Source organism: Nycticebus coucang, chromosome 19 (assembly GCF_027406575.1).
Source record: "Nycticebus coucang isolate mNycCou1 chromosome 19, mNycCou1.pri, whole genome shotgun sequence".
Taxonomy (NCBI): Eukaryota; Metazoa; Chordata; class Mammalia; order Primates; family Lorisidae; genus Nycticebus; species Nycticebus coucang.
The window spans coordinates 44,420,172-44,444,010 of record NC_069798.1 but is presented as its reverse complement, the minus strand read 5'-3'; the positions used below and the strand labels follow the sequence as shown (position 1 = coordinate 44,444,010).

General features: G+C 47.6%; 1 protein-coding gene across 7 annotated transcripts in view; it reads right to left on the bottom strand.

The window, feature by feature from the left end:
* CTIF (cap binding complex dependent translation initiation factor) overlaps positions 1-22,942 on the bottom strand; it is a 313,526-nt gene extending 290,584 nt beyond the window's left edge. For 5 of the 7 annotated variants that reach the window (XM_053571551.1, XM_053571550.1, XM_053571555.1 and 2 more), the window contains exon 1: positions 22,747-22,942. The gene's annotated coding sequence lies outside the window, so the exon portion shown is untranslated. Of the gene's footprint in view, positions 1-21,733; positions 21,959-22,012; positions 22,096-22,746 lie in introns of those variants that run through there. The other 2 variants (XM_053571552.1, XM_053571553.1) reach the window with 2 other exon arrangements.
* Positions 22,943-23,839: the final 897 nt, after the last annotated feature.

The following is a 23,839-nucleotide window of genomic DNA, read 5'->3' as shown; positions in this document are numbered from 1 at the left end:
ACCCACCCCCTCTCCATTCTCTACTTTTCTTTTTCTTCTTATCACTCGGTCCTCCTTTCTTTCATCCCTTTTTTGCTCCTCAACCCTCTCACCCTTCTGGTCCTGTAACCCTTAGTCCACAGGCACGAGAACTTAAAGAGCAAGAGTAAGTGAAAGGAAAATTAGGGCAAGGAAACAGATAAAAGAAATCACTCATGAGGAAGAATCAGCAGAAAACTCCAGGCAACATGAAGAACCAGTCCACAACAACCCCGCCAAGGGACCATGAGGTAGCTACTGCAGAGGATTCCACCTATACAGAAATGTTAGGAATGACAGAAAGGGAATTTAGAATACGCATGTTGAAAACAATGAAAGAAATGATGGAAACAATGAAGGAAACTGCTAATAAAGTGAAAAATAACCAAAAGGAAATCCAAAAACAGAATCAAATAAGAGATGAATGATATGAAGAATATAAAAAGGATATAGCAGAGCTGAAGGAACTGAAACACTCAATTAGGGAACTTAAAGATGCGATGGAAAGTATCAGCAACAGGTTAGACCATGCAGAAGAAAGAATTTCAGAGGTAGAAGACAAAGTTCTTGAGATAACTCAGATAGTAAAAGAGGCAGAAAAGAAGAGAGAGAGAAAGCAGAACGTTCACTGTCAGAATTATGGGACTTTATGAAGCGTTCCAACATACGAGTTATAGGAATTCCAGAAGGGGAAGAAGAATGCCCCAGAGGAATGGAAGCCATACTAGAGAATATTATAAAAGAAAATTTCCCAAATATCACCAAATATTCTGACACACTGCTTTCAGAGGGCTATCTGACCCCAGGTCGCCTCAACTCTAACCGAGCTTCTCCAAGACACATTGTGATGCACCTGTCCAAAGTCAAGACAAAAGAAAAGATTCTGCAGGCTGCCAGGAGTAAGCGCCAGTTGACCTACACGGGCAAATCCATCAGAGTGACTGCAGACTTCTCTAATGAAATTTTGCAAGCAAGAAGACAATGGTCATCTACCTTTAATCTACTTAAACAGAACAATTTCCAGCCCAGAATTCTGTACCCTGCTAAGCTTCAAAATTGACGGAGAAATCAAATCATTTACGGATATACAAACATTGAGGAAATTTGCCACAACAAGACCAGCTCTACAGGAAATACTTCAACCTGTTCTGCACACTGACCACCACAATGGATCAGCAGCAAAGTAAGAACTCAGAAATTAAAGGACAGAACCTAACCTCCACACTGATGCAAAAGATAAAACTAAGCAATGGACTCTCACCAAATAAGATGAATAGAATACTACCACACTTATCAATTATCTCAATAAATGTTAATGGCTTGAATTCCCCACTGAAGAGACATAGATTGGTTGACTGGATGAAAAAACACAAGCCATCCATTTGCTGTCTGCAAGAAACACACCTGGCTTCAAAAGACAAATTCAAGCTCCGAGTCAAGGGTTGGAAGACAATTTTTCAGGCAAATGGAATTCAGAAGAAAAGAGGAGTTGCAATCTTATTTTCAGATACATGTGGATTTAAAGCAACTAAAGTCAAAAAAGACAAAGATGGTCACTTTATATTGGTCAAGGGAAAACTACAACAAGAAGACATTTCAATTCTAAATATTTATGCACCCAATTTAAATGCTCCCAGATTCTTGAAACAGACCTTACTCACTCTGAGCAATATGATATCTGATAATACCATCATAACAGGGGACTTTAACACTCCTCTTACAGAGCTGGACAGATCTTCTAAACAGAAATTAAACAAAGATATAAGAGATTTAAATGAGACCCTAGAACAACTGTGCTTGATAGACGCATATAGAACACTCCATCTCAAAGATAAAGGATAGACATTCTTCTCATCACCCCATGGAACAGTCTCCAAAATGGATCATAACCTGGGACACAAAACAAGTATCAACAGAATCAAAAGCATTGAAATTTTACCTTGTATCTTCTCAGACCATGAGGCACTAAAGGTGGAACTCAACTCTAACAAAAATGCTAGAAATTAAACAATCTTCTGTTGAATAACAGATGGGTGCAGGAAGAAATAAAACAGGAAATCATTAACTTCCTTGAGCATAACAACAATGAAGACACAAGCTACCAAAACCTGTGGGATACTGCAAAAGCAGTTTTGAGAGGAAAATTCATCGCTTTAGATGCCTACATTCAAAAAACAGAAAGAGAGCACATCAACAATCTCACAAGCCATCTTATGGAATTGGAAAAAGAAGAACAATCTAAGCCTAAACTCAGTAGAAGAAAAGAAATGTCCAAAATCAAATCAGAGATCAATGAGATTGAAAACAAAAGAATCGTTCAGAAAATTAATGAAACAAGGAGTTGGTTTTTTGAAAAAATAAATAAAATAGATAAACCGTTGGCCAGACTAACGAGGAATAGAAAAGTAAAATCTGTAGTAACCTCAATCAGAAATGATAAAGGGGAAATAACAACTGATCCCACAGAGATACAAGAGATCATCTCTGAATACTACCAGAAACTCTATGCCCAGAAATTTGACAATGTGAAGGAAATGGATCAATATTTGGAATCACACCCTCTCCCTAGACTCAGCCAGGAAGAAATAGAGCTCCTGAACAGACCAATTTCAAACACTGAGATCAAAGAAACAATAAAAAATCTTCCAACCAAAAAATGCCCTGGTCCAGATGGCTTCACTCCAGAATTCTATCAAACCTTCAAGGAAGAGCTTATTCCTTTACTGCAGAAATTATTCCAAAAACTTGAGGAAGAAGGAATCTTCCCCAACACATTCTATGAAGCAAACATCACCCTGATACCAAAACCAGGAAAAGACCCAAACAAAAAGGAGAATTTCAGACCAATCTCACTCATGAATATAGATGCAAAAATTCTCAACAAAATCCTAGCCAATAGATTACAGCTTATGATCAAAAAAGTCATTCATCATGATCAAGTAGGCTTCATCCCAGGGATGCAAGGCTGGTTTAACATATGCAAGTCCATAAACGTTATCCACCATATTAACAGAGGCAAAAATAAAGATCACATGATCCTCTCAATAGATGCAGAAAAAGCATTTGATAAAATCCAGCATCCTTTTCTAATTAGAACACTGAAGAGTATAGGCATAGGTGGCACATTTCTAAAACTGATTGAAGCTATCTATGACAAACCCACAGCTAATATTTTACTGAATGGAGTAAAACTGAAAGCTTTTCCTCTTAGAACTGGAACCAGACAAGGTTGTCCTCTGTCACCTTTACTATTCAACGTAGTGCTGGAAGTTCTAGCCAATACAATTAGGCAAGACAAGGAAATAAAGGGAATCCAAATGGGAGCAGAATCCAAACTCTCCCTCTTTGCTGACGACATGATCTTATACTTAGAGAACCCCAAAGACTCAAAAACAAGACTCCTAGAAGTCATCAAAAAATACAGTAATGTTTCAGGATATAAAATCAATGTCCACAAGTCAGTAGCCTTTGTATACACCAATAACAGTCAAGATGAGAAGCTAATTAAGGACACAACTCCCTTCACCATAGTTTCAAAGAAAATGAAATACCTAGGAATATACCTAACGAAGGAGGTGAAGGACCTCTATAAAGAAAACTGTGAAATCCTCAGAAAGGAAATAGCAGAGGATATTAACAAATGGAAGAACATACCATGCTCATGGATGGGAAGAATCAACATTGTTAAAATGTCTATACTTCCCAAAGCAATCTGCCTATTCAATGCCATTCCTATCAAAATACCAACATCGTACATTCAAGATTTGGAAAAAATGATTCTGTGTTTTGTATGGAACCGGAAAAAACCCCGTATAGCTAAGGCAGTTCTTAGTAATAAAAATAAAGCTGGGGTCATCAGCATACCAGATTTTAGTTTGTACTACAAAGCAATAGTGCTCAAGACAGCATGGTACTGGCACAAAAATAGAGACATAGACACTTGGAATAGAATAGAAAACCAAGAAATGAAACTAACATCTTACAACCACCTAATCTTCGATAAACCAAACAAGAACATACCTTGGGGGAAAGACTCCCTATTCAATAAATGGTGTTGGGAGAACTGGATGTCTACATGTAAAAGACTGAAACTGGACCCACCCCTTTCCCCACTCACAAAAATTGATTCAAGATGGATAAAGGACTTAAACTTAAGGCATGAAACAATAAAAATCCTCCAAGAAAGCATAGGAAAAACACTGGAAGATATTGGCCTGGGGAAAGACTTCATGAAGAAGACTGCCACGGCAATTGCAACAACAACAACAAAAATAAACAAATGGGACTTCATTAAACTGAAAAGCTTCTGTACAGCTAAGGAGACAATAACCAAAGCAAAGAGACAACCTACACAATGGGAAAGGATATTTGCATATTTTCAGTCAGACAAAAGCTTGATAACTAGGATCTATAGAGAACTCAAATTAATCCACATGAAAAAAGCCAACAATCCCTTATATCAGTGGGCAAGAGACATGAATAGAACTTTCTCTAAAGATGACAGACGAATGGCTAACAAACACATGAAAAAATGTTCATCATCTCTATATATTAGAGAAATGCAAATCAAAACAACCCTGAAATATCATCTAACCCCAGTGAGAATGGCCCACATCACAAAATCTCAAAACTGCAGATGCTGGCGTGGATGTGGAGAGAAGGGAACACTTTTACACTGCTGGTGGGACTGCAAACTAATACAACCTTTCTGGAAGGAAGCATGGAAAAACCTCAAAGCACTCAAGCTAGACCTCCCATTTGATCCTGCAATCCCATTACTGGGCATCTACCCAGAAGGAAAAAAATCCTTTTATCATAAGGACACTTGTACTAGACTGTTTATTGCAGCTCAATTTACAATCGCCAAAATGTGGAAACAGCCTAAATGCCCACCAACCCAGGAATGGATTAACAAGCTGTGGTATATGTATACCATGGAATACTATTCAGCCATTAAAAAAAATGGAGACTTTACATCCTTCGTATTAACCTGGATGGAAGTGGAAGACATTATTCTTAGTAAAGCATCACAAGAATGGAGAAGCATGAATCCTATGTACTCAATTTTGATATGAGGACAATTAATGACAATTAAGGTTATGGGGGGGAAGCAGAAAGAGGGACGGAGGGAGGGGGGTGGGGCCTTGGTGTGTGTCACACTTTATGGGGGCAAGACATGATTGCAAGAGGGACTTTACCTAACAATTGCAATCAGTGTAACCTGGCTTATTGTACCCTCAATGAATCCCGAACAATAAAAAAAAAAAGAAAAAGATTTCAGGCTAAAGTGAGATTTCTGCCTCAAGTCTACCAAGGCAGAAAGCATTACGTGTTTTCTAACCCTAAATTTCGGCAATTCTCTTTCATTCTATGTTTCTTTGGTAATTTTATGGGTGTGAATATTCATGACACAGTATTATTAGTATATTAACAAAATTGAATTTATTAAAATCAGAATTATAATCTAAAAAAAAAAAAGAAAAAGAAAACATCGTTTTTTTAATTGGGACTTGGGGAGGAGGAGACTGTATGCCCCAAATTTAACATTGTTATATATTAATAAAGGAGCTAAGATATTTGAGGGGATGCTGAAAGAGAAAGAGGGTCTGAAGATAGAACCAAAGTTTTTATTAAAAGAAGATTTTTGAATTTGTATGAGCATATCAATAATTTAGATAACACATTGTCATTTAGATAAAAGATGACAGTTGGGAGATGTTTTAAATCCAAATATTTGAATATGCATCAGGATTTTTTATTTAAAAAACATAGTCACCATCACTCACAGAATGGAAGAGGATATTCTGGTCTAAAACTGTTGAGTCTGGTGTTACAAATGGTTATCACAATTTCTCCTCTCAGAGATTATATTACAAAAGTAGCAAACCTTTATCAGGTTTCCCAGGACTGAGAATGGTTGTCAAACAGCACACTTTTTATTGCAGTACATGTGATGCTAAATGATCATTCTGACAAATATGTCAACTTCATTGTGCTGAAGTAATTTAAGGCGCCAATGAAGAAGTTTCTGAGCCTCAAAATCTTAAATAACAACTTCTGTTTAAGGATCTAAACTTGCAAAATAAGCACTTTTGAAACAAACTGGATACAATATGAAACCTGTTTACTAAAGTGTCTAGTGCTGATCACCTTTTGTGAATTCAAATTACCAATCATGTCTATAAAGGTTTTATGGGAACCCACGTTTGTTACTTGAAAAGAGGTAGCCTGGGGCTGAAACTGGACATATATTATTCAAAACTCTACCAGTACCAAGTGACATAAACCCAACCCAAACTAGCTTATGCCACATTACCGAAAATTCACTACCTTGGAGTTCTCTGTGTTGTCTATTGGTTTTAATGTTATTATTGACCTTGTATTGATTTTTTATTAAATTCAACTTCCTTCTCAGCAATAATGAAATCACAAGTTCCACGTACTAGTTGTATTTTTTTCTTCAATGCACATTTAGACGACTGCATGATTTGATATTTTTTATACACTCATAAGTATTCAACTAAAGATTATCCTGTGTTCCATCACTGGTATGAATGACATTCCTTAAGGCATAGAAAGGGGGCTTATTAAATATAGACTGTTACGAACTAAATTATGTCCTTTCAAAATCCACATGTTGAAGACCTAATCCCCAGTCCATGTACTTGGAGTCAGGGTCTTTACGGGGGTAATACAGGGAAAGTGAGGTCATAAGGATGGGCCCTAATTAAACTCCGAATTATAGGTATTCTAGTTAGTGTTGGCTGTATAACAAACCCCAAACTTAGTGGCTTTAACTAATAATAATCCTAATTCTGGGGCGGTGCCTGTGACTCAGTGAGTAAGTAGGGTGCCAGCCCCAGCGAGGTCATAAGAACTGATGAAGAACAGACACCAAACACCTGTCTCTTTCCATGGGCACAAGCCCAGAGAAAAGACTATGTGAGGGCACCACAAGAAAGACAGAGAGACCTCACCAGAAACCAAATTTGCTAGCACCTTGATTTTGAACTTCCAGCCTCCAGAACTGTGAAGAAATAAATGTTTGTTTTTAAGCCACCCAGGCTGTGCTATTTGATTATGGCAGCCTTACACAGAGACTACACAAATTCAATACCAAGCCCAAGAAGACAACAACGGGAAGAAGCAGGAGTTCTCTTAGTTTCCCAGCTCTGCTTCTCATCAAATGCCAGCCTTGTGCCCTCTCCCCAGAGTGAGTCTCATCACCTGGCAGTGGATGTGGGCAAAGCCATCAGGTTCCATCTTGTGCCCTCGGGAAGAAAAGGACCTTTCTCTTTCAGCTCTCATTCAAAAATTCCCAGGGGGGTGGCGCCTGTGGCTCAGGGAGTAGGGCGCTGGCCCCATATGCCGAGGGTGGCGGGTTCAAACCCAGCCCCAGCCAAACTGCAACAACAACAACAAAAATAGCCGGGTGTTGTGGCGGGCACCTGTAGTCCCAGCTGCTTGGAAGGCTGAGGCAAGAGAATCGCGTAAGCCCAAGGGTTAGAGGTTGCTGTGAGCCGTGACGTCATAGCACTCTACCTGAGAATGGTACAGTGAGACTCTGTCTGTACAAAAAAAAAAAAAAAAAATCCCCAAGGAAGATCGTGGTTGGCCTGGCTCTGGTCACAGGCCTGTCCCTCACGCCAAAGCTACAGATGAGGCAACAGGGGCATGAAATGGCTCATGATCGGCCTGAGTCCCATTGCCCTCTGCAGCCCGACAGTGAAGCCTGGGAAACTCCAGGTCTCCACAGAAGGTTTGCAGAGGGCTTTCAAAACATTATTTCTTGAGTCCTCTGTCTCTACCCCAACACCATGCTCTCTCCAGCCCAAGGCCATGCTCTCTTCCCTCTGCTGACACACATCTCCTTTCCTTTAGTCACTGGTCTCTTCCGACCTCCCAGTATTTGCCTGTGATGGTAAGAATGGTTGCCCTTTCTGGAGACTCGACTCCATGCCAGGCACCGTGCTGAGTACAGAACATATGTTAGTTCTTATCCTCACAACCACCTTATGAGGTAGGCAGAACCTTGGAAAATTAACTCTCCTACGGTCATAACATCAATGTGCAGTGCCAGCAAGCCGCTGAGTTGCTGCAATGAAATACCACAGTCTGCGGGGTGGCCTAAACTGCAGGCCCAACAGCTCCTTCATGCCTACTGTGAACCCCTCCTGACTGGGTCCTCTGCTGGCCCTCTGCACCCTGCTCCCACCTAGGAATCATCGGCATCTCTGCACTCGGGGCAGGGTGTCTGAGCAGACCCAAAAGCTCACCGTGCAGTGGACCTTTCCAACTCCTTTGTGAATTCAAAAGGGCAAGGCAAGAACCACTGCCTGCATTTTATAGGCAAGGAAACCAAGGCACGGAGAGTTGAAGATTATATTCTAACATCCAGCCAGGCCTGGCAGGATGCATGATGCTCAAAACCGGAATTCTTCCCTCCCACTCCACAGTGAGTCCCCTGCCTCTTGGCATCCTTCCCTTCCCCAAGGGCAACTGAGACCCCACCTCAGCCAGACTCCACCATCAGATGGACGTACAGGCAGCTCAAAACAGACAAGACCAATGGGCAGCTCAGTTAAAACATCAGGGTGGATGTTTAGAAATAAAAAAGCACCCCCAAAACCTCATGCTTCTAGAAATGGTCCAAACTAGGAGAGCTGAACATCCCGCTACCACCACCACCTCCTCTAGGTGAAAGGAAACTATCTCTGCTCCTCATCCCCCTGAGGGTTTTGGGTATCTCTCCCCTGGCTACAGGCTCCCTGAGCAAATTGGGGTCTTCCTTTCTTCTGCCCTTTTCCCATCCCCATCCCCATGCCACTGCCCCATACTGAGCCCTGTGTCTCTCACACACATACCAAAGACTTCCCCAGGGAACAAACACCATGAGAATTTCTGCAGCATTTGACAAATAGCTCCCTCCATTATGCAGCCAGGGAAGTCATCCAAAACCTCCGCATCAGAGGCTCTCCCTGCAAACGGAGCAAAGGTGAGAGCCAAATCACATTTCCACTTCCTGAGCAGAGGAGGGTCTAGCCTGTGGCTGGCAGACCAAGGGGAAGTTCAGTGGTCCTCAGCGAGTGGGCAGTCACAGATCCCTGTGGCTAGGAGCTGCAGGGTCCATATCTGCCCTTGCCAGGCTGGGAGGCCCATCCATGTTCAATGCCCACCACAGTCACTTTGGGCAGAAGATGCCAGACCCTCCTCTGCAATGCTGGGTCGGTCCTCAATACCTCACCTGCCTCCAAACACCCTGCTGAGGTGGCCTTTTGCCACTCACCAAGGCTGTGAAGAGGCCAGGTTGGGGAATAGATCTTTGCCACAGATTATTCTGGTGGGAGCTATGAAAGAATGAGAATCCACCCCCATTCCCCCACCCACCTAGAAGCAGCCCGTGAAAACAGATGACCCAGTCCTGGGCTACAACAACAGACATACGGTGTCCAGATGGAGGAGGTGACAGCAGCACGATTCCTGCGCCGCTCAGACCGCATCTCAAGCGCTGTACTTCACTCTGGTCTCTGTGTTAGGAGGAGCAGTGATAAGAGACGTCTGGAGAAGGGACTCCAGGGTGGGTTCTGGACACCCTGTCAAACTTGTAGGAATAGCGTTTACCTCAAAGAGAGGACTTGGCGTTCTGAACACTTCGTCTCCCAGGAAGAAGAAAGGAAGAAAGGGAGAGTGTTCGATGTCGCTCTCAGACCACAGCAGGGCCAACAGGAGCATGCCTTAGTGTGAGCGTCCGCAGGCCCTGGGCTGCCCGGTGGTGACCCAGGCTGCAAGGCAGTGAACTTTCTGTCCTCAGGAGGCTGCAAGGCAAACACCTGCAGGAGACCAAGACCCTCCGGTTCCTTCTGGCTTTCAGATCTGGGATTAGGTCAAACTTCTAGAGCCCCTCTCATCTCCAGATTGCAAGGGTCCCAGAAGTCCTCAAGCAGTTCTCAGAAAACCTAAGATTCTGTCTCTCAGAAAAGCTGGTGTAAGGCTGGCGGAGAGAACACGGGGAAGGAGCTGTGCTCCCCACCCCCTGGAGCACGGTGCCCCAACTCCGTCCTGCATCCTGCCTGAGGTGGGCTACTTTGCCAGCACACAGCCCAGGGAGCAAACACCATGAGAATTTCTGTTGCCATGGCAGTGCCTGCCTCAGCCTGGGTACAGTGGTGTCCAGAGCTGGCTCCTGAGGGAGACACAGCCAGACAAGGGAATCCAGAAACTTCCACACACTCCATTCTAAAGAATCAGGAAGGCACAGTTCAGAGAACAGGTCCTCAATTTGCTTTCTCATTGGCAAGTCTGGTATGTGACCTTGGCCCAGTCACCTGGGTTTTTTTGCTTAAATGTCTCCATTGGAGGAAATGCATTAGCCCTGCCAGCTCTCCTCTCTAGCAATGACCCCTGGTGGCAATGACAACAGCAAGAAATGAGAACATAACTCATCCTGTCACACAAGTGGACAGCCACCCCTCTCCCCTACCGAGTGACTGAGTGTGTGCAGTCCCTGCATCCAGAAGAATATCCAGGCCTCTTCCATCTCGTTCACACACTGGGGTGGCACCTGAGATTCAGGAGCCCTGAGGTCATAAGCAAGTCACTGGGGACTGGAAGCTTTGAAAGACACGCAACTGCTCTTCTAATCCTAAAACCTATTACAGATACATTAAGCAAACTTGGCTGTAATGAGGTAAGTAAAATCAGGAATAGACCTACCCCTGTGGGGATAGGCCAGGAGCTGGGCAGCTGGAGGCTTATCATCTTCGCTCTGATGGCCCTGCTTTCAGTGTGCACTCTGCCGCACCATCACCCCCTCTTCACCCTCACCCACTATCTACCTGGTCCTAAAAGCAACTGGAAACAGGGGGAAGCCAAAGACCAGCTCGGCCTGGGCATCCAGGCTTGCTGAGCCTGCGGCTTCTCTCTCTGCGAATGAGCCCGCAGGCCCGAGGCTTGCTTACCCAGAGGAAGGAAGCACACTGGCACTGTGTCACCAGCAACCTTTCCCCACATGCTTCTATGGCCATAACTCGAAGCCCCTGCCATGAGAAAACCTAGAACAGACCTGGTGCAAGATCAGGATAATTTCTACCTTGTTGAAAGAATTCGTTTCAGAGAAAAGGAGTGAAGGGCCAAACCACAGGCCCAACTGGCTATCTCAGGGAGATCTGGAGCTGCTACCTGGGATGGAGGTAAATGACAGACAGTGTTGCAGGGATTCACTAGTCCAAACTGAGGACACAATCCCTGCATTATAGAGGAACGGATATCGGGAACCTCAGAATGAGATGATCTAATTCTTTAGATATTATCTCATCCAAGCCCTGAGTAACAGAGGAGAAACTATCCAGATGTGAAATGACTTGCCTGAGAGCTCCCAGGTCACTAGTGGCAGATTTAAGACTAGTGACCTTTACAGAACACCACAGGAGGACTGCAGGGTGACCAGCCAATGCCTGTGTGTCACAGTTAACACCTTGTTGACCAGTTATGACTTATCCAGTAACATGGATAGTTTCTGCATGAAATTGTTGGTCAACAATGTGTATGAGGCAAAACTGGGGCAAAATCGGCTATGCCACGTGTTAGCTGTGTGACTTGGAGTAAAATACTTAACCTCTGCTATGGTCTGAAATCTTGTGTCACCCTATAATTCATAAATTGAAATCTAACCCCCAGTGAGATGGTATCAGGAGGTGAGGCCTTTTGGGAGGTGATTCGTTCATGAGGGTGGAGGCTTCATGAAGATGAGTGCCTTCATAAAGGAGGGCCCCAGAGAATCCCTCACCCTCTTTCTGCCTGTGAAGGATGCAGCAAGAAGGCACCATCTAGGACAGCGGTTCTCGACCTTCCTGAGGCCACGATGTACTTTCACTGTTACAAGTGGGTCACGACCCACAGGTTGAGAACTGCTGATCTAGGAGAAAGCAGGCCCTCAGTGACCAGACACTGAATCTGCCAGGGCCTTGATCTTGGACTTCCCAATCTCCAGAACTTGAGAAATATTTCTGTTATTCATAAGCTACCCAGTCTATGGTATTTTGTTATAGCAACCAAAACAGACTGATACCTTCCTCTCTGTACCCTCATTTTTTCATCTATAAAATAGAGGCTGTGAAGGCTAATGAAGACAGCTTGTGTAAAGTGCTGACTCAGCATTTCAACACTGTAATATTCGATAAATGTGATGTTGTTAAATTTATTGTTGGATGGCCCAGGGTTTCAGTAGAAATTCCCTGAAGGGAAACTCCCTACCACCCAAACATGCAGCTCTCAGGGCAGAGTCCAGATTTGGAGCCACATAGATCTCAATTTGTACCTTTGGGTCCCTGTGTGACCTCAAGGCAAATGCTAACACCCAGGGCTAGAAGGCTAAATGCTCTGAGGATGTGAAGCCCTAAGCACAGAGGCCACACATACAAGTATACAATGCATGTGTCCTGGTGTCTTAGGGCCGCTGTTACAAATGACTACAAACTGTGTGGTTGAAAACAACAGAAATTTACTACCCCATAATTCTGGAGGCTGGAAGTCAAAAACCGAGGTGTTGGCAGCGCTGTGCTCCCTCTGAAAGCTGCAGGGGAGAGTCCTTCTGCCTCAGTTGGTAAGGCTGCCATAACAAGCTACCACAGACTGGGAGCCTTAAACAACAGAAATGTTCTTATTTTGGAGGCTGGAAATCCAAGATCAAGGTGTCATCAGGGCTGGTACTTCCTCACTGCATCCTCACATGGCTGGCCTTCTGCCTGTGTCCTAATCTCTTACGGACACCAGTCAGACTGGATTAGAGCCCAACCTAATGGCCTCATTTTACCTTAATTATCTCTTTAAAGGTCCTATCATTAAATATAGTCACAATCTGAGGTTCTGGGGTAAGGGCTTCAACATATGAATTGGAGGGGGAGGGGTTATACAATTCAACCCCTGACAGCATGGCTGATTACCTTTAGGGAAGAAAAATGTGGAAATCCATAGATCTTTCGTGGCGCTGTGCCTTGCCACACTGAACTGGTTTTTTAATCCACAGGGATGTCCAACAAGTGCCTTTCTACATGTGCATTTTGCCTTAAAAAATATATTTTTCCATGGATCTTGGATCCCATGGCTGGCTGTGCCCTGATTTTATGGGACATGCACTGACAAAGTTAGGCAGATGTGTAACCAGGGAGGATGACCTAGTGGGGTGATGAGAAGTGCTAAGTGCCCTAATGATGCACAGACCAATCCTGGGGGGTGGGGAGAAGGAGTGGGAGGAGGAGGAGGAGGGAGAGAGGATGAAAAGGAGGAGGAGGAGGAGGAGGACTACGACAAGGTGACTGTCTGGGCAGGGTGTAGAGGAGCCTCCAGGGAACAGACTCGTCCCTCAGCTTGAGAGGTAGGTCCCGTGGCCTGGCTGTCTGTATGCTTGTGTATAAAGGGGATGGTGGTTTAGGGAGGTGGCAGCTACCACCATCTTCCCAAAGCCCAGGTAAATCAAAATGGGCAAGAGAGCTCCTCCTGCAGGATCTAAGGTGTCCAAGCCATGGCTGAGAGACAATTCCTCTCTCAATCCTACGGCTGCCTGCAAAGGTGCCCACTGTCCTCCATCACCTGGCCATCCCTCAGGTCCTCCAGCCTCTCCAGTCCTGCCACCCAGGCCACCAGAACATATGCTCCTCCCCCTCTAGATGATTCTGCCTGCTTACCCCAGTGGCAGGAAACTGAAAGAGCTGCTAGGGAGAGGGGCCCCAGCGCCCAATACTGAGACCACATGGAAGACAGTCCTTGGGATACCTGGGGTCCTAAGCAGGTACTACTTGCAGGTTAAGAAATAGTAATTATTAGAAATGGCAAAAGTATGGTGATACAAAGCAGACTAGTGGTTGCCAGAACCAAGGGGGTGGTATTTTTTTAATCTTCAATTATACTGAAGTATAAAAATTATATATCAATAAAGCTAATCCCTCCCCCATATAAATAAATAATACTATGTTGAAACTTGGTGAAGCAAATATTAATCATTGCTTACCCAACCATTGTTCCTTTCCCCACTTTCTTTCAAGCCAAGTACCAGAGAGGTGCTTTCTTATCCTCCACTGAGCCTTGGGTATTGATACATTTCTCTTTGATGGGACTTGATGGAAACTCCAGCAGGGGAATTCTGGAAATGGTTGCCTCTGTGACAAATTAGGATGGACAAGGAGAAATCCACCTTCCTGCCTTTGGACACAGTTGCATGAGAACGTGATGCCTGGAGCAGTAGCAGCCATGCTACAACCATGAGGGGATAAGCCTGAGAGCAAAGGCCAGTATGCTGAAGACAGTAGCACCAATGGTTAGAATGAGTCCTTGCAATTATCACCGACCTGTTGAATTAACCAACTCTAGAACTCTAACCTTTAGATTTTTGGCTATGTGAGTTGAAACATCTTGTTTTTAAAGCCACTGTTAGTCTACTATTCTTTTGCCCATTGCTAATAACACACTACAAGTCAGATGGTTTTCATCTTTACATACTTCTACCCCCAACCCCCAAACTGAGATCATGGTGAAATACAAGATAGAACAGAGGCCTATAAGCTGAACCCCACAGTCCCCACAGATAATGCTTTTCCCTCTAGTCCTTAAGCAAAGTGGGCAAACAGATGCCCACTTCTCTTGTGCACGAGCACTTCCCCTGTAGCCCCTATATACACCCTGCAGGATCAAGGACTGACAATAGTGTTAGGTGTGACCCACATGCATACACCATCCCTGGCCCATGTACCCATAAGCCCTCATTTACCCAGGAAAAACTCAGTTTTCATCTGCGTTCCTGCATGATTATGCATCTGAACAAAAAAATTACAGTCACCACAGTTCTGGCTGCTTCAGCACCCTTTCCATTCCTCCAACCCAACACTCACCCTACTACACTAACTTAAGGATATTCTGGGAAGGCAGGAGGCAGGGACTCTCCCAGATTCACCCAAAGCCTGACCCACAGAAGATGCAATTGAACCAAAGGTTGACAGGGTAAGCTAAAAGGATCAAGGCAAACCAATAGAATGTGGGCATTAGGAAACAAATTTTGGAAGTAGAAGGGAATTGGGTGCTTTCCCAGAATGCCTGACCCTCACCCCTGGCCCCATTGGCACAGGGTCCTGCAGAAAAGTGGCAGAGCACATCCAGGCCTCCAGCTGTCTGATGCAACCTCACTGCAAAGGCACCTCAGGCTGCGTATCGCCTGACATGGCGCGTGGTGAACAGACGACCACACAAATAACAACCATCCCACCGAAGCAAGGACGGGGAGCAGCAGAACACCTTTTGCTTTCCGAGAGAGCCCAGGGCACTGTAGACAGACACCAAGAGACAGATCAGCTGTATGCTCCAAAAAACACTTTGCCAACACTGTCCTGTTTGGTGACACACCAAGATTTATGGTTCAAACTCCTAAGTATTTCAGCAAATGCCTCAAGAGTACGGCGAAGGCCTGTGGGTTCCTGGCTAGTGGTGAGATCAGATATTGCCTACCCTACGGGAAGGCCCTATAAGGACACAGCAAGAGGAATGTGCCAGCTCCACCCACTTGGGACCGGAACCACACACATTCTTTCTGAATAACTTCAGGGCTCGACTGTCACAACTACCATCAAGCATCACAAGGGCTCTGCCTCTGCCGCTCTGTCTCTGTCTCTCACAGAAGTTACTCTGATCTAGTGAGGCATACAGATGGCTCCTAGCACTGTGCCTGGTATGAACAGGCATGCAGTAAATGCCAGCTCCCTGGGTTCAGGGGTCGCTTACTTATCACTGTGATGTATTCCGGGCATTGGAGGAAGGGACATGTAGTGTGTGCTGCTGCTTCTGTCATGATCATCTGTAAAGCTCTGAGTGAAAGCTTCTCAAAACTTCCCCATCACAGACTGTGCCCATGCAGCCGGCTCAGGAAACCTTACATCTATTTTCAAAAGCTCCCTCTATGCTAAGAAAGTGAGGACAGACGTCTGGATTCTCACTGAATCTTAGCTCAATACACTGAGGCCCTTCTAGCAAAAGCGAGTGGGATGGTGAAGGGTCTTGAAACCATCTCTCAGGATGCCTGCAGGGTGAATGGGTAGAAGCTGGCAAAGCCTCAGCACAGCCTTCTGGTAAGAGCAGGTGTTGATTCACAGGCAGGGAACCAGCCAGAGGAAGCATCTGGGCCAACTGCTCTACTCAGATTCCCACACCAGGTGGAGGGTTGACTAGGTGACCTCTAAAGTGTCTCCCAAGTTTGAAATGGTAGGACCTAAAGGCTCTGGGCAATGTGGTGGGTGGTCTGCAGGATCAGCAGAGGCTGGAGTCTGCACAGGACACCCTTGTGGGGACCCTGGGAAGAAGTTTAGTCTGTAAGAACCTGATCTGAGTATGGGGCAGGGGAGAATGAACATTCCAGGCTTCCCAGACAGGCTCACGTGCAGGTTTCTCTTAAGAGACAGAAGCCCCAAGGCAGGAACAGTCCTTCCTCACCACTGGTTGTGCAGCTTGCTACAAGTAAAAAAAAAAAGCTCCCCTCCAAGGGTGCTCTCTCTTCTCTCTCCTCATTCATTTATCCTGCCATGGCCCTAAAGCCTCCTTCTGACAAAAAGCCCCAGAATCTTCCCAGGTTCCTGAGAACCTAGAATCTGTAGTGGGAGAACCCTCACCCTCAAGACTTTCAGGGGTGTCCAACCTGCTTTCTTTTCTGGCACATATTGGAAGTATACAAATTGTCTTGGCCCACATATTAAATACACAAACACTAACAAAAGCTGATGAGCAAAAGAGAAGGTCCATGCATGCTGATATTCAACACCACAGATAAGCAAAATAAGCCTCGAATAATCTGCATGCAGCCTGCGGGCCACAGGTTGGACACGCCCACATAAGCTAATTTCTTCTCTGGGGGAGTCTCCTGGACTGCATGTCTAACAGACATCCAAAGCCATAACAGGCCTGAGGTCTCAAATTCTCAGGACCCTGCTGTTGTGGAACAGGAAGGAGCCGCAACAGGACCTCACATCAGGTCAAGACAAAAAGCACCTCACCATGCCGCTGGCACCTGGGCAGGCACTTCATCCATCCTTTCTCCAAGCACACAAACCTTTGCTGGTCCCGTTTAAGGCAGGGATCTAAATTCCAACATTGATCTCATCTCTAGTCCTGGAGGAAACATGGTCAACACTTAACCCCTGGGGTTTCGAGATCAGTAACTAGCCCTCAATAGCACTCCCACCCCTAGGCCTGGCCAAGCACCAGCTAAGCTCACCCTCTGTACTGGCTTTTGAGATCTTGAGGATTTCCCTTATATTCTATTAACTTAGCTCTTCTTTGAAAGGATGCTCATTACAGCTTATACAGCATTTCTAGGTGCTTTGTCATTGGAAGATTTTCAAGATTTTTATTCCACTGGGGTATTCTAATTCAGCGTTGGGAGGCCCCCTTTGGGCTTGCTCATGGAAACCTTTCCTGGCTGACCTCCCACCAAGACAGGCAACTCTGGCCATATCCCTGCACATCCACAAATGTAGCCTGAACGAACACTTAACTATGTGCCAGGCACTACTGTCAGTCAGGAAAAGACTGGATCTCTGCCTAAAACACACCAGCTCTACAAAAATCAGCAGAAACATGGTCTCTGCAACATGCTGTCTAATTTGCATTCTACTCTCTGCTCAGGGTGTTACAGTTCTTTAGTGGCTTCTTGTGTTCACATCTTGTCTCTCCAAGCACACTGCCAGCTCCTGGAAGCAGGATCCTGGACCTCCTGCCCTGTATTCACACCCCAAGGGCCTGGGACAGGCCTCTGCTCCTGGTACACGTCAGAAAACAAAATGTCTCTCCCCTAACTCACTCTGATGCTTCCAGCTGAAGCTCACTCTTGGCTTCCGTGGATTCTGCCAGCCGGGCCGGGCCGCCAGCATGACACAGCATCCCCGCCTGGCTTCCCTGACAACAGCACCCGGCATGACAAAGGATTCTCTGACAATAGGAGGAAGAGGTCTGCTCTCATTGTCTGTAGCAGCCAGCACAGTCACGCTCAGCACTCCCAGAACTGCAGCTGGGCCCACACTTCTGCAGGCTCTACCCTGTGCTGTATTGTCTGTAAGAGAGCAACATCCAACTCTTCTGCCAGCAACTCAAGTTCAATGCCTGTAGCATGGAATTCACCCATCTTCCTTCTCACCCCAACCACAGCAGTCCTGCTCTAGCAACCAGAAGTTCACACCTGGGTAAAGTGCTGCTAACCACCCATTCAGAGATGGCGGAAACCTGGGGGTCACTGGGACTCTTCCCTTATCATTGAGCCTAATCAATCACTGCAGACTTTACTGCCAAATATTTTGGGGTTTTTTTGAGACAGAATCTCATTATGTCACCCTGGGTAGAGGGCCGCAGAGTCACAGCTCACAGCAACCTCAAACTCTTAGGCTTAAGCAATTCTCTTGCCTCGACCTGAAAAGCACTGAGCCAAAACTTCTCAAAACTTTGGCACTGAATTCACCTGTCTTCCTTCTCACCCCTAATAGCTGGGACTACAGGTGCCTGCCACAACGCCTGGCGATTTTGTTGTTGTTGTTGTAGTTATCATTGTTGTTTGGCAGGCCCGGTCTGGGTTTGAACCCGCCAGCCCCAGTGTATGTGGCTGGAGTCCTAGACACCAAAATATTTTTAATATATGCCCTTCAGTCCAGCCCTGTTTCCAGGCCTCCTCCCCTACAACTTGGATACTGTATGGAGCCTTTACTGCTCCCCGGCACACTCTCTTCTGATCCAGGGCCTCACACCTCACCTCTGAATAAGGCCCTTCCTCCATGCCTCACCTGCAGGCTGAAAGGCTAGGTCTCAGCCAAGCATACAAAGCTTCTCAGCTCTGAGGAAAAGATAAAAAGCAGACCCATATATTAGAACATCTATACAGACCTGTGAGACAGAAACCCTTATACCCAGGCAGGACCTGAGCAATACAGAGCTCGGCCAAAGCCACAGGCTCACAGAAACACAGCTCCCAGGGCTGGGGCAGGGGCTGGGAGAACTTCTCCTCAGCTCCCCTTAGTTGCTTTCAGGGTAATTTCCCACCAGCTGCCTAACTTCTACCAGACATAGCTCTGGGCCCGTCTGGAAGGTTCAAGTGACATGTGACAAGGATCTTCTTTCCACTCCTCTGCTTTCTTTTGCATTTGCTCTAGGATAAGAACCGGCATACTGGCATTATGAGCTCCTTACAACCAATATGTGGGAAATTGACTAAGTTCTGGGGTAAGTGCTTTAGTGTGTGATTTGTTCCCTCCTCTGATACTGCCCTGTAACTTTATTTCTGCTATACTATTTTTGTGTGCCCAAAACACAGTGGAGTATCTAGCCTAAGGAAAGTGCTTGATAAACATTTGCTGGACTAAATTAACATTTGTTAAATTTTCTTTTAATACACTTCTAGATACGCAAGCATGTAGGTACCCAATACATATTTGTGAATGAACAGTTAATTAGTTGATTAGTTGGACAAACTTAACCCTCCAGGCAATGCCTGAGACCCTTCAAGTACATGAACTCTGAGGAATATGCACAGGCTTGTACAGGCTCTTTACGCTTTCTTGGGCCTCCTCATCCCTGGAGAAGGGAGGGTACAGAGAGTATAACCTGGGATGGTTACTCAGGGGCCCGCATTTTAAATCCAATGACTCTGAAACCTGTAACTACAGAATAAAACTTGGATTCAATAAGGACTCCGGAAACACGCCCAAATGAACCCAGGCATGTGTTGTCTGAACAGGTATCCCATACAAATTTATTGCATGCAGGCATCACAGCTGACATCTATCTATTCACTAGGAGCAAATTATTAAATGAGTGATAGAGTAATGCAGACTTCTGCTCTTTAATGGTTATTTTCATCACAACTGTTAGCAAACCAAAAGTGTTTTGAAAAAGAGTAAGTACCAGTATAACCCTTTCTCAGGTTCAGTACTGCTGAGGTGTCAAGAATCCATCCTCAAAACAAGAGGCCACTATTTAAATGAAAAGCCATAGGCTGATAAGAGAAATCACCCAGGGGGAAGTAGCCCTTCTCCTACTGAGAAGCCTTAGGCAAGTCTCAGTACTTTTTGATCCTCAGAGGGCTCACCTGTAAAATGGGGTTAACAGTCTCCTGCTTCACTGGACCCTCTTAATAAATGCTACAATAATACTGGGGTGGGGGCTGCCCCATAAGGTCATACAAACATATTATTATTCTAGCAATCTGTTAATCACTGATGATACTGTATGCCAGAATGTGTTACAAATTACTGCCTCTGAGTATACGTTATCCAGGACAGATACTTGACACACCGATGAGATGAGCTATGTGTAAACGAATCCTGTTTCAAACACTTCCTCAGAGGGAGTTTCCTCAGGCAACCCGAGCGCGTCCGGGACATCAAGGAGCGTCGGCTGGGCGCATTCTTTTCCACTGTAACTGGGTTTTCTAGAAAGCCAGGCAATTTCCTCGCGCGACCAGAGCCTGCCCAGAGCCAGGATTCCTGAGGTTCGGCCCAGGCCCCGCTCCGGGCAGCAGGAGCTGGGGCCGGACTGCCCGCATGCCCCTCCCGCGTTCTGGGCGGCTCCTTCCTCTGGCTGCAGTCCTGGCCGCCAAGGCCCTCGTGCTGTGTCACTTTCGCCCTGCGGAGGCTCCAGCCTACACCGCGCGAGCAGCTCGGGTGGCTTTCTCCCTCGCCACGCCGGCCCCCGGCCCGGGAGACTAAGTGCCAGGCGGGCGGGCTTCGGGCAGCGACTAGGGCGGCAGCAGCGGGCTGGGCCTGCCCTGGGGCAGCCAGGCAGCCTGTGGCTCCCACTGTCCCCAGACTGACGGAGTGGGGAGTGAGGGGACCGCAGAGCGCGCTCTTCTCTCCAGGGTCTGGGAAGCCGGCGGCGAGCGCGCGCGGACACGCACCCGCACGCACCCCCACGGAGCGCCTTGGTGCAAGGGTCAACCCTAGGGTGTCCGGGCACCGCGACACGCACGCGCGCGCCCGCGGCACCTCCCCACCCAGCCAGACCAGTCCACAGGGCCGCCGAGTAGGCGGCCAGTCGGCCGGGTCAGGGGGCGTCGCGGACGCGGAGGGAGAGGGCGCGTAACTCCTGCCGCACGGCGGGTCAGGGCCTCCGCACGGATGACATGCACCCGCAACCCTAGGTCTCCCCCGGCCCATAGCCGCACGATCCCCTCTCCCGAGAAACCCGGACCGGCGGGCGGAGACACACGACCCCAACTAGAACCGCAGGGGAGCTGGCGGGACCCGTCCTGCGGGGAGTCTGGGCCCACAAGCATCCCCACTGAGCCGCGGGCTGCGGTCCCCGCCCCCCCCACACGCCTAAGCGATGTGTACACACACACGAAGGGGCGGGGGAGGTGACGCCTCACTCCTCGGGGTGGGGGCGCACGCAGAGCCACTAGACATCTTTCCCCTGTACACGCCGAACCCTACTCCTGGCTCACAATCCCCCCCCAGTCCCCACCTCCCCAACCCGGAAAACTCCGCGGAGACAAACAGAGCTAGCGCCACCCAGACACGGGTTTGGATCCCAGCTTGTCTTTTAAGATCAGTGGAGAAATGCCCGGCTCAGACGCGCGGTCCCCGGACGCCTCCTCGGGTTGCATTCAGACACCCGCACGCGGCCCTCGGAGGCCCCGGACCTCCGCCGCAGCCCAAGCCCCTGCCCAAGCCGTTCAAACGCCAGCGCGGACTATAGTCACCTGCTCGTCGTCCCAACGAACTCGAGCAGGAGCCCACCCCACTGCCGCTGGGGTCACTCGCCAAAGAGAGCTGGTTTTTCAGAGCCTGTCAACTTAACCCCTGCCCCACCGGGCGGATCTATTCCCCAGGCCGAATAACACCACGGCGACGGGAATAATAAAAAAGACAACAAAATCATAAACAGGAGGAATGCCCAAAGCTGAGACCGCAATGGGTCCACCGATTTGGTTTCTTCCTCTGCTCCCCTTCCCCTCGACCCCCGAGGCCCGCCGGCTCACCAGGGACGGAGGGAGGAGGCTGCACCCTGTCTAGACGCCAGCCATCCACAGACATCCCCGAGCCCGCGGGGATGGGCGCGCACACACACGCTCACTGCCACGGACACAATCAGTCACCAGCGGAGGGAGGGGCGGAGTGGAGACGCGCTCCCAGGGTCCCCCTGGCAGCCCCAAGTGCAGCAGCCCCCGGCGCCGAGACCTGCTCCCTACCTCGGCGGAGCGCAATCAGAACAGCTGCAAGTTTGGCTGGTACTAAACCAACTGCTCGATGCAGCAAATGCGAGCTTCAAAACAAAAGGGAGAGGAATCACGCTCGCTCCCTTCCTCCCCCGCCCCCCAACCCCGGGTCGGAACCCGGCACATGACAGCGGCTACACCCCGCAGCTCCACAGCGAGCCAGGCTCCTGCCGTGCGCCTCTAAGAACACCCCTGGGCGAGAGATCCAGGGCCACGGCTCCCCGCGGGGTCGAGAACAGGACAGGGAACAGGACAAACCAGGAAGGGGGCTAGATTGTGGAGTGCAGTCCCCCACAGAGGGGGAGGAGGGGCGGTGGATGGGTGCGGACACCCCACTGGCAGAGGCGCAGGGAGGAGGAAGGGGGCTAATTGTTTGGGGTGGTTTTCTCGGATTTATCTACAAGCAGGCGCATGTCACGCAGCCCTCCTCCCAAGTCTTCGAATCGATCGCTAAGCTGGGGTGACTAAAAGAGGAGGACGGACGAGGAGATGCTCACCTTGGGGTTCTTCGGGCCGCCGCGCGAATCCCGAGTCGGGGGTGGGGGAAGGGGACAGGGAAGGGGAAGGGAGGGACCAGGCTCCGGAGAGCCGACTCCTGCCTGGAGTTCGGCACGTCCCAGCTGCAGATCGGACCGGGCGCCCCAGTGCAGAGACCCAGCAGAGAGGGGAGGGAGGGAGGGAAGGGAAAGAGGGAGGGAGGGGCGGGTAGAGGGGAGGGAGTATAGCAAGGAAAAAAAATGTTCGCGGATCTGACACAGGGAAAGAGAATGTTGGAGAGTGACGTCCAGGCCCCGCCTTCCCCTCCGGCCACGTGCAAAGACTTGAAAGGAAAGAGCGAGACGTGAGGCCTGCTGGGTAGTGTAGTTCGCCTTTCTTTCTCAGGATGGCGGGCCCAGGAGAGCGGGTTGGCCCGGGGAAGCTGCGGGTGCAGCTTGAGCAGCAGACGCCAAAACCCTGCCCCCAACGACTCCGCGGTGCTGGCCCAGCTTGGGGTTGGGGACTTCTGAGGTGGGAGAACTGCGGGCTTAGGCGCAGTCCAAGCTAACAGAAAATGTTTGGGTTTTGAGTCAGAAAGGCTTCCTTGCTTAAAGTGCAAAAATCTGTCCTAATGGCAGATAAAAGGGAGCTTTGTGTATGTACTGGGGGGCCCAAGTGGCGGTAATTAATGCTGCATTAAATGCCATGCTCGCTGATTGAGATGCATATGTTATAATTAACATTTGAGCATCTCTGTGGCAGGGGCGGGATGGTGTAATTAGATATGCACTTTGCAACCAATTAATTTTTCTTTGGCCAAGCTAAGGGCTGGGATGTAGTAGCTGGGAGAATTCAATGCAGTGGATAATTCAGTAATCACTTAACCAGATCACCAATGTTTTGGTAAAACTGAACTTGGCACAAAGAGGCATCCAGGAGAAATACTGTAGAAAATGCTATATGCCCCACAAAGCAAGGGGGTTAGAAATTTATTGTCGGAACTGTATGACACTATATAACTGCTGTAGAAATCCATTTATTAATTCATTTAACATTTGATAAGCCCTTTCCACAGATCAGGCACATCTGAGAATACCAAGACAGGTAAAACCT